Source organism: Orcinus orca, chromosome 14 (assembly GCF_937001465.1).
Source record: "Orcinus orca chromosome 14, mOrcOrc1.1, whole genome shotgun sequence".
NCBI classification, from domain to species: Eukaryota; Metazoa; Chordata; class Mammalia; order Artiodactyla; family Delphinidae; genus Orcinus; species Orcinus orca.
The window spans coordinates 36,555,602-36,567,622 of record NC_064572.1 but is presented as its reverse complement, the minus strand read 5'-3'; the positions used below and the strand labels follow the sequence as shown (position 1 = coordinate 36,567,622).

Here is a 12,021-nt window from a genome sequence, read left to right as displayed (position 1 = left end):
GCCCCTCCCACATCACAGACACTCCCAACAACCCCCGTGTTCATGAAGCTACACAAACCCACGAGAACACCGTCACATACACTCATCCAATAATCGGTCAACTTGTCTCGTCCCGTGCGTGTCCACACGAACACACGCGTGTCCAACCGCAAGAATACACGATGTATGTACGCAGAGGCAAAACCCACGTAACATTTTCCAGTGTTCCATCTTACGCTTTTCTGCAACATACCCCGCCGGCCCGCCGCCCTGCAACAGGCGCACTAGCACTCCACGTATGGCCCTGCACAGCCGGGTGTCTTCCAGCGCTGCCATCTTCATTCGGGGACTTTAAGCTCCCAGAGGGCAGGGACCCTGTCTCTCTTCACATGCCCCACAGTGCTCCACCCGGAGCCAGCTCTTCATTTGTTCATTCATTCATTCAAAATATATTAGTGTGGGCTTCCCTGGTGGCACAGTGGTTGAGAGTTTGCCTGCCGATGCAGGGGACACGGGTTCGTGCCCCGGTCCGGGAGTATCCCACATGCCGCGGAGCGGCTGGGCCCGTGAGCCATGGCCGCTGACCCTGAGCGTCCGGAGCCTGTGCTCCGCAACGGGAGAGGCCACAACAGTGAGAGGCCCGCGTACCGCCAAAAAAAAAAAAAAAAAAACAAAAACCAAAACCATATTAGTGTGTAATTTCGCCCATTTGGATGCGGAACATACAAACGCGAAGGAGCTATAGCCATGAGCTTGAAGAAATAAAACATTCCCGTGCAAACCGAGGGCTATAACTACGGCACAGTGAACCCAGGGAGGGCACAGGCGTGTGTATGAGTGAGCGGACACGCGTGGAGGGCGTGCGTGCAGGGCCTCGGCAGGACACCTGCTCCAGGACTCCTGCTGCTGCAACGGGCCTGTGAAAGAAGGGGACCCGCAGTTTTCAGAGGAGGCAACTCAAGTGGCAGAGTGGAATCACAAGCTCCAGATCACCCGGGTGGGGTGCCGGCAAGGCTTCAGGTAACAGGTGTTTAAGACCAGGGAGGCAGCCAGCGAACTCAGCCTCGGGGTGGCCAGGCCCATCCACAGGCTAGGGTCTGTCCGGGCCAGAGCCCTCACCACAGGGAGCACCGCACACTCATCAGGATGCCGCAACTTGGGAAGAAATCACCACTGCGGAGGCTGTAACCTGAGGACAAAGATCTCATCCAGGTCATCACACGCGCTTCTCAGAGAGGGCACAGCACCGCGCGGAGCTCCGAGAGGATTATCGGCCCCTGACAGGCCCGATGCTGGGAGGCTTATTTCCAGGCAGGTGGGTTGCAGGGGTTTGGCTCACAGGGTGCACGGGCCGGTGTGGGGCCAGGAGGGCGGCCGGGCGGTGATGATCCCTCTTCCCCACCAGGCCCGTCTGTTGCTCACTGGCGCCACGGGGCACAGACATGGAGAGAGAGGAGGAATCATTCCTGTTTCAAGGGTCAAAGCGGCCTGGACAGGAGAAGCCAGGGCCTGTGCTCAAAAAAGGAAGCGATTGCTTGGCGCTTGCCCCTTTCCCTGTCCTGATGCTGACCTCTGGGGGCCCCCTTCCGTGGGCTGGGCTGTCTCCCTGGGGCAGAAGTCACTAGAGACCCAGTGGCAAGGCTGCCCTGGGTCCAATAAAGTGGGGGTGGGGGCTTTCTCTGCTTTGGGTGCCACTGCCCTGAGCCCCCCAGGATGGTGGTATCTGTCCTCCCTGCGGGGGCTTCCCCAGGACTGCCCAGGAGCTTTGGGGACCTGACGTTGGCAAATGAAAAGGAGACACACCTGAGGGTTGAAGCCACAAGCTACTCTCAGCAGTGAGGGAGTCCTGAGCCCGAGGCCAAGCGCTCTCAGGGTCCCAGGGGAGACTGGGGGGTGGGGTGGGGGGCTGTTGACTCCAGGGTTTCTCAGGCTGGGGGGAGGGGGGTGGGCATTCCACATGTTTGCCAGGTCACTGGTGCGGGAGGAGAGGCAGCCCTGTGCAGGCACAGGAGCAGGTGAGACGGGGGAGCATTTGGATACTCTTGGGCTGTGATGGAAGATGATGAGGCAGGGAAGCAGGAGGATGTGTCCCCAGAGGAACAGGCCTGGCACAAACACGAGGAGACCCATGACGGAGCAGCAAGGACAGCTCATGCTTACTCAGGGCTGACCCGGTCCCAGCACCGTGTTCCAAGCTGTGGCTGGAATATGCTCTTTAATCTTCCTAGGACCCAATGAGATGAGTGCTAGTCCCCCATTTTACAGATGAGGAAACTGAGGCTTAGAGAGGGTTAGAGGACCATTGTGTGGAGGGGACAGGAGAGGAGGGGGAGAGATGCTGATGAGCAAGGCTGGGGAGGGGGGCCTCTGAGGTGTGAGGGTCTCCAGCCTCTAATGGGGGGAGCCACAGGAGGGCCACGCCCTCCCCATCTGGAATGCCCCCCCCCCTTCTCTGGGAATGCCCAGCCCTCACCTCAGCTACTTCCCCCTGTGGAGACAAATCCCTAGGAAGCCGCATGGCCCGGCCCCCCAGCCCCAGCTGCCCCTGCACTCGCGCTGCACGCAGTCTGCTCCCCGAGACTGTTGCCGCCTCACTCTCCAAGGCTGGGCCCGAGTGCTGTCCTGCTTCCCGAAGCCCAGCACCCAGCACCCAGTGGTTGTCAAGCCCTGGGGTGTGAGATGAAACAGCGCACTGGCTCCTGTGGCTGTCCCCCAACTCGGAGAATTTCCTTTCACTGAGTGCCTTTCCGGGAGTCCTCCGGACAGCTGGAAGCCAGGCCTGGACCCACGGGCCTTATCCTGCCAGCCCAACTCCTTCAAGGCTACTAGGCCCTGGGAGGCACCTCAACACGACGCGGCTCACAGGCCCTCTGCCCAGAAAATGCATTCCACACATGTTGGGGGGGGCTCATGGACCCAAACGAACTATCCGTGGACCTCAGAAGGGAGAAGTTCTTGGGCAAGTTGCCCAGAGGGCTTCAGGAGTCCAAGGTGTAGATGTATATATAGGTCCTTCCCCAAGAAGGAAGTGAAAGTGGGCGCCTGTGCTGGCCCACTCACCCTTCCTCCAGGGCTAGGGCACCAGACGGCTGCCAGCAGGGAAGCCCTGCAGCTTCTCATCAGGACAGAACAAGTGGCAGGCACACTGCACCCTTCGCTCTCCCCTGGCCTTCTCAGGCTCTCCTGTTAACAGCAGCCACGCAGGAGGCAGCACGAGCCCCTGGACAGCCCGCCCTCCACCCTGCGCGGCCAGGTCTCTGGTCACAACACACAGTGCAAGGGGCACCTTACAGACAAGAGAACTGAAGCCGGTGGTGTGGCCGAGACCCAGGCTCTTGGGCTGGGGAATTCAACAGAAACCGAAAGCCCAGCTGGTCTGGGAGCTGATCATACGCTGCGAGGGTATGAAGTCAACCTGGTAGTAATGAGAGCTGCCGCTTACTGAGCAATTACTATGTGCCAGACACTAAGTGCTCAAAGCCCCATCTCATTTACCCACTGCCGCAACCCTGCTGGGCAGAGGCAGACACAGGCAGCTGTGTTTTATTCATTAGGAGACAGAGACTTGGAGAAGTTAAGTGACTTGCCCAAGGTCACCCAGTAAACGACAGATGTGGGTTTCATAATTACTCCCCGAGGCTGTCTTGGGAAGGACTCTGGGTGGCCTCACTGAAGAGCCCAGGGTGTGGGTGGGAGTGGGTGAAACAGGGAAGTTCTGCGGGGCCCTGTGCTTCACAGAAAGGACAGTGGGGAAAGTCCAGGGCCCCGTGCACGGAGAGGGGTGGGACCTGCTAACAGAGAGGCAGGCAGAGGCCCCGGGACCCTGCTTCCCTATAGATCTGTGATGACAGAGCTATGAGGCTCCTCAGACACCCTCCAGCACTGTCCAACAGAACCTTCCGTGATGACGGGAACATTCAACCACTGCACTATCCAATATGGTAGCCACCAGCCCCACGGGGCTACTGAGAACCTAAAACGTGGCTAGTGTGATTGAGGGCCTGACATAGAATTTCATTTAATTTTATCTAATATACACTTAAATAGCCACCTGTGGCTAGTGGCCTTTCGATCAGACAGCATGGTAAGCCCAGTGGTTCCTCCTACAGGTGGGGTCCCCAAGAAGGATGAGGGCTCCCTCACGTCACATGTCAACTTGGGAAGCCAGAGCTGGCCCAAGAGCTCGGACCTCTCTGTTTCTTCCTGGGTGACTGCCTTTGCTGCAACCCACCTAAGCCCGGGCTGGTCATTTAAGAGATGTATATTGAGTACCCTGCATCGATACTAGTCAGGGGCGGCCTGTCCAGCAATGTACAACCTAGTGGGGATGACACCCGGTGGGCAAACGACCACATAAAACAGACTGATGTAAGGTTGCGGGTCCCGGAAGCTCGAAGGAGTGGAAAGGACCGCCAAGAGATGGGGTCCTGTGTCTGTGTGTGTGCTGGGGTCAGGGGACCAGGGAAGGCCTCCTGGCTGGTGACGTTCGAGCTGGGCCTGGTAGCGGCAGGGTGGAGAGGAGGTGACAGAAAGATGGGCTCCTTCCTGGGCTTTTTTCCCCTCCCCTCCGAAATGTGGCCCCCCATTTTCCACAGCCCTCCCTCCCACATGTATGGTCTGAACCAAGGGCTGTTAAGTCTCCTGTGCACGACTACAAAGCTGCCAGTCGGGTCACACTCTTGCGGGGTGGAGCGGGAGGGAGGGTGCCTATAAATCACGGGCCGCCTCAGGCCCTGCCGGAGGCACGGGAGGGTGTGCGACACCTGTGCCCTCCAGTCCCAGTCCCAAGGAACCACCCGCATGGATTTAAACCCTCCGGGGGCGTGGCTGTAACACATTCCTTCCCCTCCCCCCCGCCAGGGCCCCCGAGGCACTAGGGGCAGAGTCTACAGACAAGGTTCTCTTTTTCCCAGGAGAGAACAGAGGGGAGGCCTGGACAAGTTCTACCAAGTTCCCGGAGCTCCTCAGAAGACCTGGCTGCCCTCGCCCCCCACCACGGGCGACCGCAGAACAGGAACCCTGCAACGAAACGAGCTTTCCATTGCGTCAGCAGAGACAGGGACATTCCTGCAGCAGAGCTCCAACCTCGAAGGGCTCCCCGACTTCCCCGGATGGATTCCTGCCTCAACCCAACAGCATCCCTGCTCCCAGAAGCCCTTGGAGTCCCAGGGGCCTCCCTGGCTGCCCCCTGCCCTGGGGATAAGATCCAGGCTCCTGGGATAAGATCTGTTTCAGCTATGGCCCCACCTCCCGTGCTCACCTCTGCTGCTTCGCCAGGAGGGACCGCCTCCCTAGGTGTGCCACCTGACATTCATTCCCCTTCTCACCCCAGACCCCAATCCTACCCATTTCCAAAATCAAGGGCCACCTGGGAAGAGTTTCAGGCTACCCCAGCCCCAAGGGCACCACCTTCCCCTCCTCCTACAGGTCCTAGGGTGTGGAGCATAAGACTCTATTCATTCAATTCTCCTGGCCCCCCCGTGCACCTTACTGTCTCCCGCTGCATCCTCAGATGCTGGCAGCAGGTAGCACCCAAAGGCAGGGCCAGACCTCCTTCAGTCTCCTGTCTCCTCACATCGTACACACACCCCCTCTAGCCCAAGACTCCAGTAGTTCAACTCCTGGAGTGGAGTCTACCTTTCAGAGATGAGACAGAGGGCAATGTTCTCAGTACAGAGATGAGGACAGAGGCCCCCCCAGAGGAGAAGTGACTTGCCAAAGGTCACACTAATTTGGTAACAGATCATAGATGTTATCACTTGAATGCTAGGCCCTGGGAGCCATGCTGCCACCAACAGTATCAGAATTATCTGAGGGGGCTTTACAAAACCAAAGGCAAATCACAGAGGCTGGGCTCTACCCCACAACTACTGAAACTCCAGGGTGACCGGGGAGCCTTGGCTTCAGGGAATGTGGGTGTCCTGGCCAAAGTCCCGACCTTCATTCACCAAGCATGCACAAAGCACCCACTACTGCCCCGGGCCCGGCATTGTAAGGCCCGGCCTCCCCCCAAGGGTAGGTGGAGGCAGTTGGAGAACCCAGAGGGCCTCAGGGGCTCCAAGCAGGAGTCCGTGCCATGTCTACAGCTACTGAGAGCAAGGGGGCAGGAGGGCAGCAGAGTGCTTGGCAGGCCCTGCCTGGCGCTCTGGGTGGTGGGGTCAGGGTCTGGCTCTGTCAGTCAGTTTTGAAGGGCACACAGCACATCAGACTCTGGGGATCAAGAGTGCTGTGGGCATCCCCAGGCGGCCCATCTTGGCTCCAGGGAAAGGCACGGTAAGCAGAGGCCCTGAAAACACCTCCACCTCACTCAAGGGGACTGGAAACCGGGGACTGTCCCCAAACATCCTCTCGTCTCTCAAGCTCCCCTGGATGGGCCTTGAGGACCCCCGTTTGGGGGTGCTGGGGTCCCTGGCAGAGAGCCAGCCCCTTTGAGCCCTCCTCCTTTGGTCAGCTCAGGGCCCAGGGGAGCAGGGGCTGCAGTGAGGCCTGCTGCAGGGGGGAGGTGGGCACCTCAGGACACAGGGACAAGGCCAGAGACAAAGTGACCTCACAGGGATGGAGGAGGAAAGTGAAACAAGGCACAATTAGATCTTATATAAACCCCAAGTTCAAAACGGCAGACTGGGATTTGCAGTGGAGCGTAAGAGAGCATCAGTTCCATCCCAGGCCTGCCCTGCCGTATGACCTTGGGGCAGGAAGTCACTTTGCCCCTCTGGCCCAGAGAGGCTGGAAGTGCTTGGAGGGTAGGGGCCTTGCTTTTCCCTGAGCAGGCTCCCTCGTGAGGCTGCTGCCTCTCTGCCAGGCCCTGGGAGAGTTTCCTCCTGCAGCTGCGGCTTCAGGGAAAGCAAAGGGGACAGTGGCACCTCGAATGGCCCGTGACATGAGGGGCAGCGGGCCCTGGCAGGGCGGGAGCGAAGGGCATCTTGTGTTTGCCAAATGTCCCCCACCCCTTCTCCCCTCCCTCTGGGGTGGTGCTAATGAACCTGGCCACAGGCCCACCGATGGGGTCCTTCCCGGTGGAGAAGAGCCAGCCTCTCCCTTGGGACCAAAGCCGCATAGATCAAGGTAAACACCTCCCTCACCAGGGAGCCCGTCTCCCTCTCCTTCCAGCTCTGACAGCTCAGAACTCTCTGTTCCTGGGGACACGAGGCTGAGCAGGCTCTCCCGCCTGATCGATGGATGACTTCACAAAGACTGACGCCTACCGGGCACCCAGACGGTCCTCAGGGAGGTCTGAGGCTGCTCCTGGGACCGCTGCCCACCCTTGCCCCCTGGCTGACCTCTGCTGGGTGGTAATGCACTGGCGGAGGAGTCGGAGATCTGGGGCTCACGCCGCCCGCTGGGTGACCTTGGGCAAAACTGAATCTCGGCTTTCTCCCATGCTACGTGGGAGCACCTGGCTTGTCTATACTCTCCTTACTGGGAGGCTGTCAGAAAATGCAGTGCTAAGAAAATGGAAGGTCCCTGTATCCAATGGACTCTTCCTGCACTGTCACACCTGTGGCCTCTGGTCTAGTGTCCTCACCTCACTTCTGTCCTAAATCTCCATCGTTCTCGGCCAGAGCTGTCCAATGGAACTTGCGGCCGCAGTGGAAATATTCTGTGATCTGAGCTGCCCAACCTGGTAGTCACTAGCCACACGTGGCTGCTGACCATTTGAAATGTGGCTGGTGAAAATGAGAAACTGAACTTGTAATTAATTTAAGGGTATAAACAGCCCCATGCGGTTAGTAGCTACCATACTGAACGATGCAGTTCTAAACACAGCTCCGCCGTGCTTACTCCCTGGCACGTGACCCTGAAAGAGCCATGAGCAAGCTCCCAGGTAGGACTCTGGGTGAACATCTGTGGGAGCTCTCAGTCTGCCTGGCTAACATCAGACTCGGAACTCATCTTGGAGCTCCCAGGGACTCAGCTCAGCCTTGTTGCGTAGTACGGAGCCAACACTGACTTACAAGCAGAAGCGCTCTTTCAATCTCTCCATCACCTCCCCACTCCCACAGGGAAAGCAGCACGCGGCCAGCTTTCCGCTCCTGCGGTCACTCAGTAGTCGCTGAGCACCTTGCACCTGTCAGGCACAGTGGCCGGCACTGGGGTATATACTGTGACGAGTAACACATGGCCCCTGCCTTCAAGGAGCTCACAATCAAGGCCACACTCCAGTCGGAGCTGACTGGCTTCCTCTGTCCCCTACTGGGTGTTCTAGAGGACATCAATTTTGCCATCTGAAACGGCGCTACCAAGTCTCTGAGTGCACAGACTGTCGTGAGAACCAGGAGGCAAAAGAGAGAGAGGCGAAGGGGCTCTTGTTGCCGAGGAGGCTGTGCAGGGAGCAGAGACAGCACCAGAAGCGAGTCTCAAACTCCGTGCAGGCTGCTGCTTCCGGTAAAGACCCAGATTCTCACCAAAGCATCGCTGTTCGGTGGTTTCTCACTAAGGAAGTTCAGGGTAAAAATAGCTCAGGAGGGGACTTGAATCCTGCTAGTTGGGGGGTAGTCACTGCCTGGCTGACACACAAAAAAGGGGAACAGGCTTACCAGTAGCCACGTGGACTTCAAGACTCACCCCCCACCACCACACACCTCCTGCCGACGGACAGAGCTTTCTGCTCTGTAGCGGATGGGAGATGAGCTTCCGGCCCAGAGCTCCAGAACTGGAAGGGGCCGGGTCCCTATAAACCTTCTGGGGTCACCCTGATTTCAGGGTGCCATCACCTTGCCCACCCCAACTCATTTCCCAATCCAATTTCTGGCCCATTCTCAAGGATGGCCCATTAAGAAGCTCTCTGGTACCAACTCCTTGCCAGCTGCCTCACAAGACCTTCCTGCTGCAGGGGCTACCAGCCATGCCTAGCACCCACCTGCCAGTCCAGCCTGATGGTCAAGGACAGGGGACCCAGGCCCCCATCCTGAGAGTGATGGTCTCCTGAAGCCCGTCTATGGAGGTTCACTGGTGCAAAGGGTTAGGGCAGGGAAAGACAGCCTGATGTCTCCTAGTCTCACCCAAGCTGGCTTCCAGTTGGACTCAAGAAGTGGGACCTATCTAGTGCTCCAGGCACCAATGCCTGTTAAGACCCCAACACCAAACCCACGTGCTCCTGACCACCAAGACAAACCTTCAGCCCAGGCAGTCCTCTGAGAAACCCTCTCTCCAAGGTCTTAAACGAGGTCTCCACAGCCTGGTGTCAGGCACCCCCAGAAAGGCCCCTTCCTGCTCTCTAGTGCAAACCCGTCTCTCCTCCTCTTCCTCCTCCAGCCGGCCTCCCAGCAAACACTTGTCAGAAGTCTGTTCTGCACCCACCACCTCTCGGAAGGGCGCTCTGCCGCAATGGTGGCGCCACAAGCGCCCCTCGGGGTCTCTGGGCGCTTTCAGCGTTAGGGCTGCATCCTGACAAAGGAGCAGCTTGAAGTTGAGAACCCTCGGCCGCTGCCTCCGCGGAAGGCTTCCTGGCCGATTCTTATTTTTGCAATAGAAGCCGATTGAGGACGGAGCCTTGTAAAATGTCTTCTGGAGAGCCAACACTTCACCTTCGAGAGTAGGGGCGGTAGGGGAGCACCCTGGCCCCGGGCCCCGAAGAGAATGAGGGGCCCCTGTGTGGGCGCACAAAACGGGCCCAGTGCACGCCGGTGCCACTCTCGCGGCCAAGCCTCGGGCTGACACCATGCAGCACACGGCGCTACCCACAATGCACCGGCCCTCCTCTGTCACACACAGGCACGCACACTCACCCCCGCTCCCGGAGGGAGCCCGGGCCCGGTCCGCGGGCGCCCCGGCGCCGGCCCCTCCAACCCCGCACTTACCTGGAAGTTGCACCGGCCGCGGTACCGCCCTGGCGCCCGCAGGGGGCTGGGGCCCAGCCGGGGGCGGCCGCAGCGAGCGACTCGGGGCAGGGTTCAGCCGGCGCCGAACAAAGGCTGCACGCAGGCAGCGGGCGCCGCCTGCATCCCCGCTCCGCGCCGGGGCGGCGGCGGCGGCGGCGCGGGGGCCCGGGTGGCTCCGGCGCCCGCTCGCTCCGCGCTGCCCGCTCCGAGGGCGCTCCGGCTCCCGCGCTCCCGCTCGCTGCTGCCCGCCACCGCCGCCGCCGTCCGGCTACCGCACAGCACACATCAATTATTCATCGCCAGTCTCCAGCTTCCCGGGCGAAGCCAATCACAGGCGGAGGCTCCGTTAATGGGGCCGCCGCCGAGGAGGCAGCCAGCCGCGCGCCCGGGCGCAAGCGACAGCCCTCCGGGGACGGGGATGGGCCGGGGGCGCGCGGGGGGCGGGGGTGCACTGGGCGCGCCAGCGAAACTTCCCACGGCCAGCGCCCTGCGCCGCGCGCCCGTTCCCCGCCGGCGCGACCACCCACCCTGCGTGCGCCCGCGTGGGGCTGGGGGCTCGGGGGAGGCCGGGCGCGCCGCGGCGGGGGGAGGGGAGGGAGGAGGAGGAGCGCGGAGAGAAGATGAAAGGCTAGCAGACCTGCCTCGGCGTCTCCAGGGAGCCCTGGCTCGCGCGCGCCCTCCCCGCCCCGCGAGCCTCCCGTCCGCACCCCCGCCCCCCAGCCCGCCACCCGCACTCACTCGCGCGCGCAGACCGTCGGCCCAGCCACTTTGCTGCGAGGGAGCGCGAGCGAGTATGAATCGGAGGCAGCTCACATTTCAAACTTGCACGCAGGGGTGGTGCTGGTGCACGCCGCCGCCGAGCGAACGCACGACCCGACAAGCAGCGCTCCAGCCTCCGGGCGGGGGCGGCGACCAGGCCCCCTTCCCTCCCCCGCCCAGGCAATAAATTGGAAGCAACACTTGTGCAAGTGGGTCTCCCGGAACGCTGCCGCCCGAGGGGGCCGCCGGGAATGCGCAGGCGGTGGATGACTTCGGGTGTCTCCCGCCCCCCAGAGAATCCTCCCAAGTGGCCATGCTAATGAGGGTGGAAGGCAGGGTGGGGGCGGAGGAGGGAGCTGGCCTGGAGGCGGCCTCGGCCCGGGGGAGGAGAGGGGGCGGGGCGGGACTGGGGCATCCGGATTGCGACCTGGTTTAAAGGATTTTCGGAACGGGTTAGGGGGCGGAGATGGCAGGCGGCCTGGCATCTTCCCTGGCACTGATGCCCCTGCCGCCCCTGGGATTCCCCGAGGCAAGGTGAGCGGGCGCACGTACGCTCGAGCTCGCTGACTTCGGGGAGTTCCTGTGCCCTGGAACCAGCGGCGGTAGGGAAGCCGGGGGCGGCTGCTGAGCGCGGCACTGCCCCGCCCCGGGAGCTGCTGCCTTCCTGACATTGCATCCTGTGGTGGCCGCGGCCTCTTCCTTCCAGCCTGTCTGTCGCAAGACCTGCTGGCGCTGAGCTGAGCAGACACACCTGGAAGCCCACCCGCCGCCCTACCACCCCAAAGGGTTCTTCGCTCCTTCCTCTTTCGTGGGCACTTCCCATCACCACGACCCTCTTGGGAGAAACTTTGCTTTAAGCCCCTTCCCCCAGCCCACCTGCAGTGAAGGTTTCTTGAGTGTCGACTTAACTGCCCAAACAATTAGGAAGGTAAGTGGAGCCCCATCATTCACCCTAATGAAAGGCAACCAGAACTGCCTTGAAAAATCTCGTCTGTACTAGATTGCCCTGCACTGCTCTCCTTGCCATCATGGGTAAATGACGAGGTCAGCTAGCCTTTGACGTTGCTTCTCCTGTTCTCCTTCCATCACTCCCGATTACACCCCCCACCCCCCCCTTTTCAGTCTGAGCTCTGGCTGGCCCCTGAACTTCCGTGTCTGTCCTACTGCCAGCCCTGGAAGTGCCTGAAACAAATCACATATCTAGAAATTATGTTCTTGCGCCTTGTTTGACATAAATCGTTAGCAGGCTCTAATCCCACCCACTGCCACTTGAAATATCACTTTCAGAGATGGCATTTGGAAATGCAGTTGTCATGGGCTTTCCCTCAGAGGAGCTGGTTAAATGGATTAATTCATACTTTATAACTTGCTGCCTTTTGGACGAGAACTAGCTTCCTGCAAGAGAGATTAATTTGCATCGCCTTCCTGCAGGGCCAACCCTGGGGCAGCCAGGGTAGGGACT

General features: G+C 60.3%; 1 protein-coding gene across 10 annotated transcripts in view; it reads right to left on the bottom strand.

Moving 5' to 3' along the window:
- Positions 1-12,021, bottom strand: part of ZMIZ1 (zinc finger MIZ-type containing 1) — a 230,753-nt gene that overhangs the window by 57,423 nt on the left and 161,309 nt on the right. Inside the window, exon 1 of one of the 10 annotated variants that reach the window (XM_033434001.2) lies at positions 10,614-10,729. The exons of the other annotated variants lie outside the window; for them this stretch is intronic. The gene's annotated coding sequence lies outside the window, so the exon portion shown is untranslated. Of the gene's footprint in view, positions 1-10,613; positions 10,730-12,021 lie in introns of those variants that run through there. 10 annotated transcript variants of the gene reach the window in all.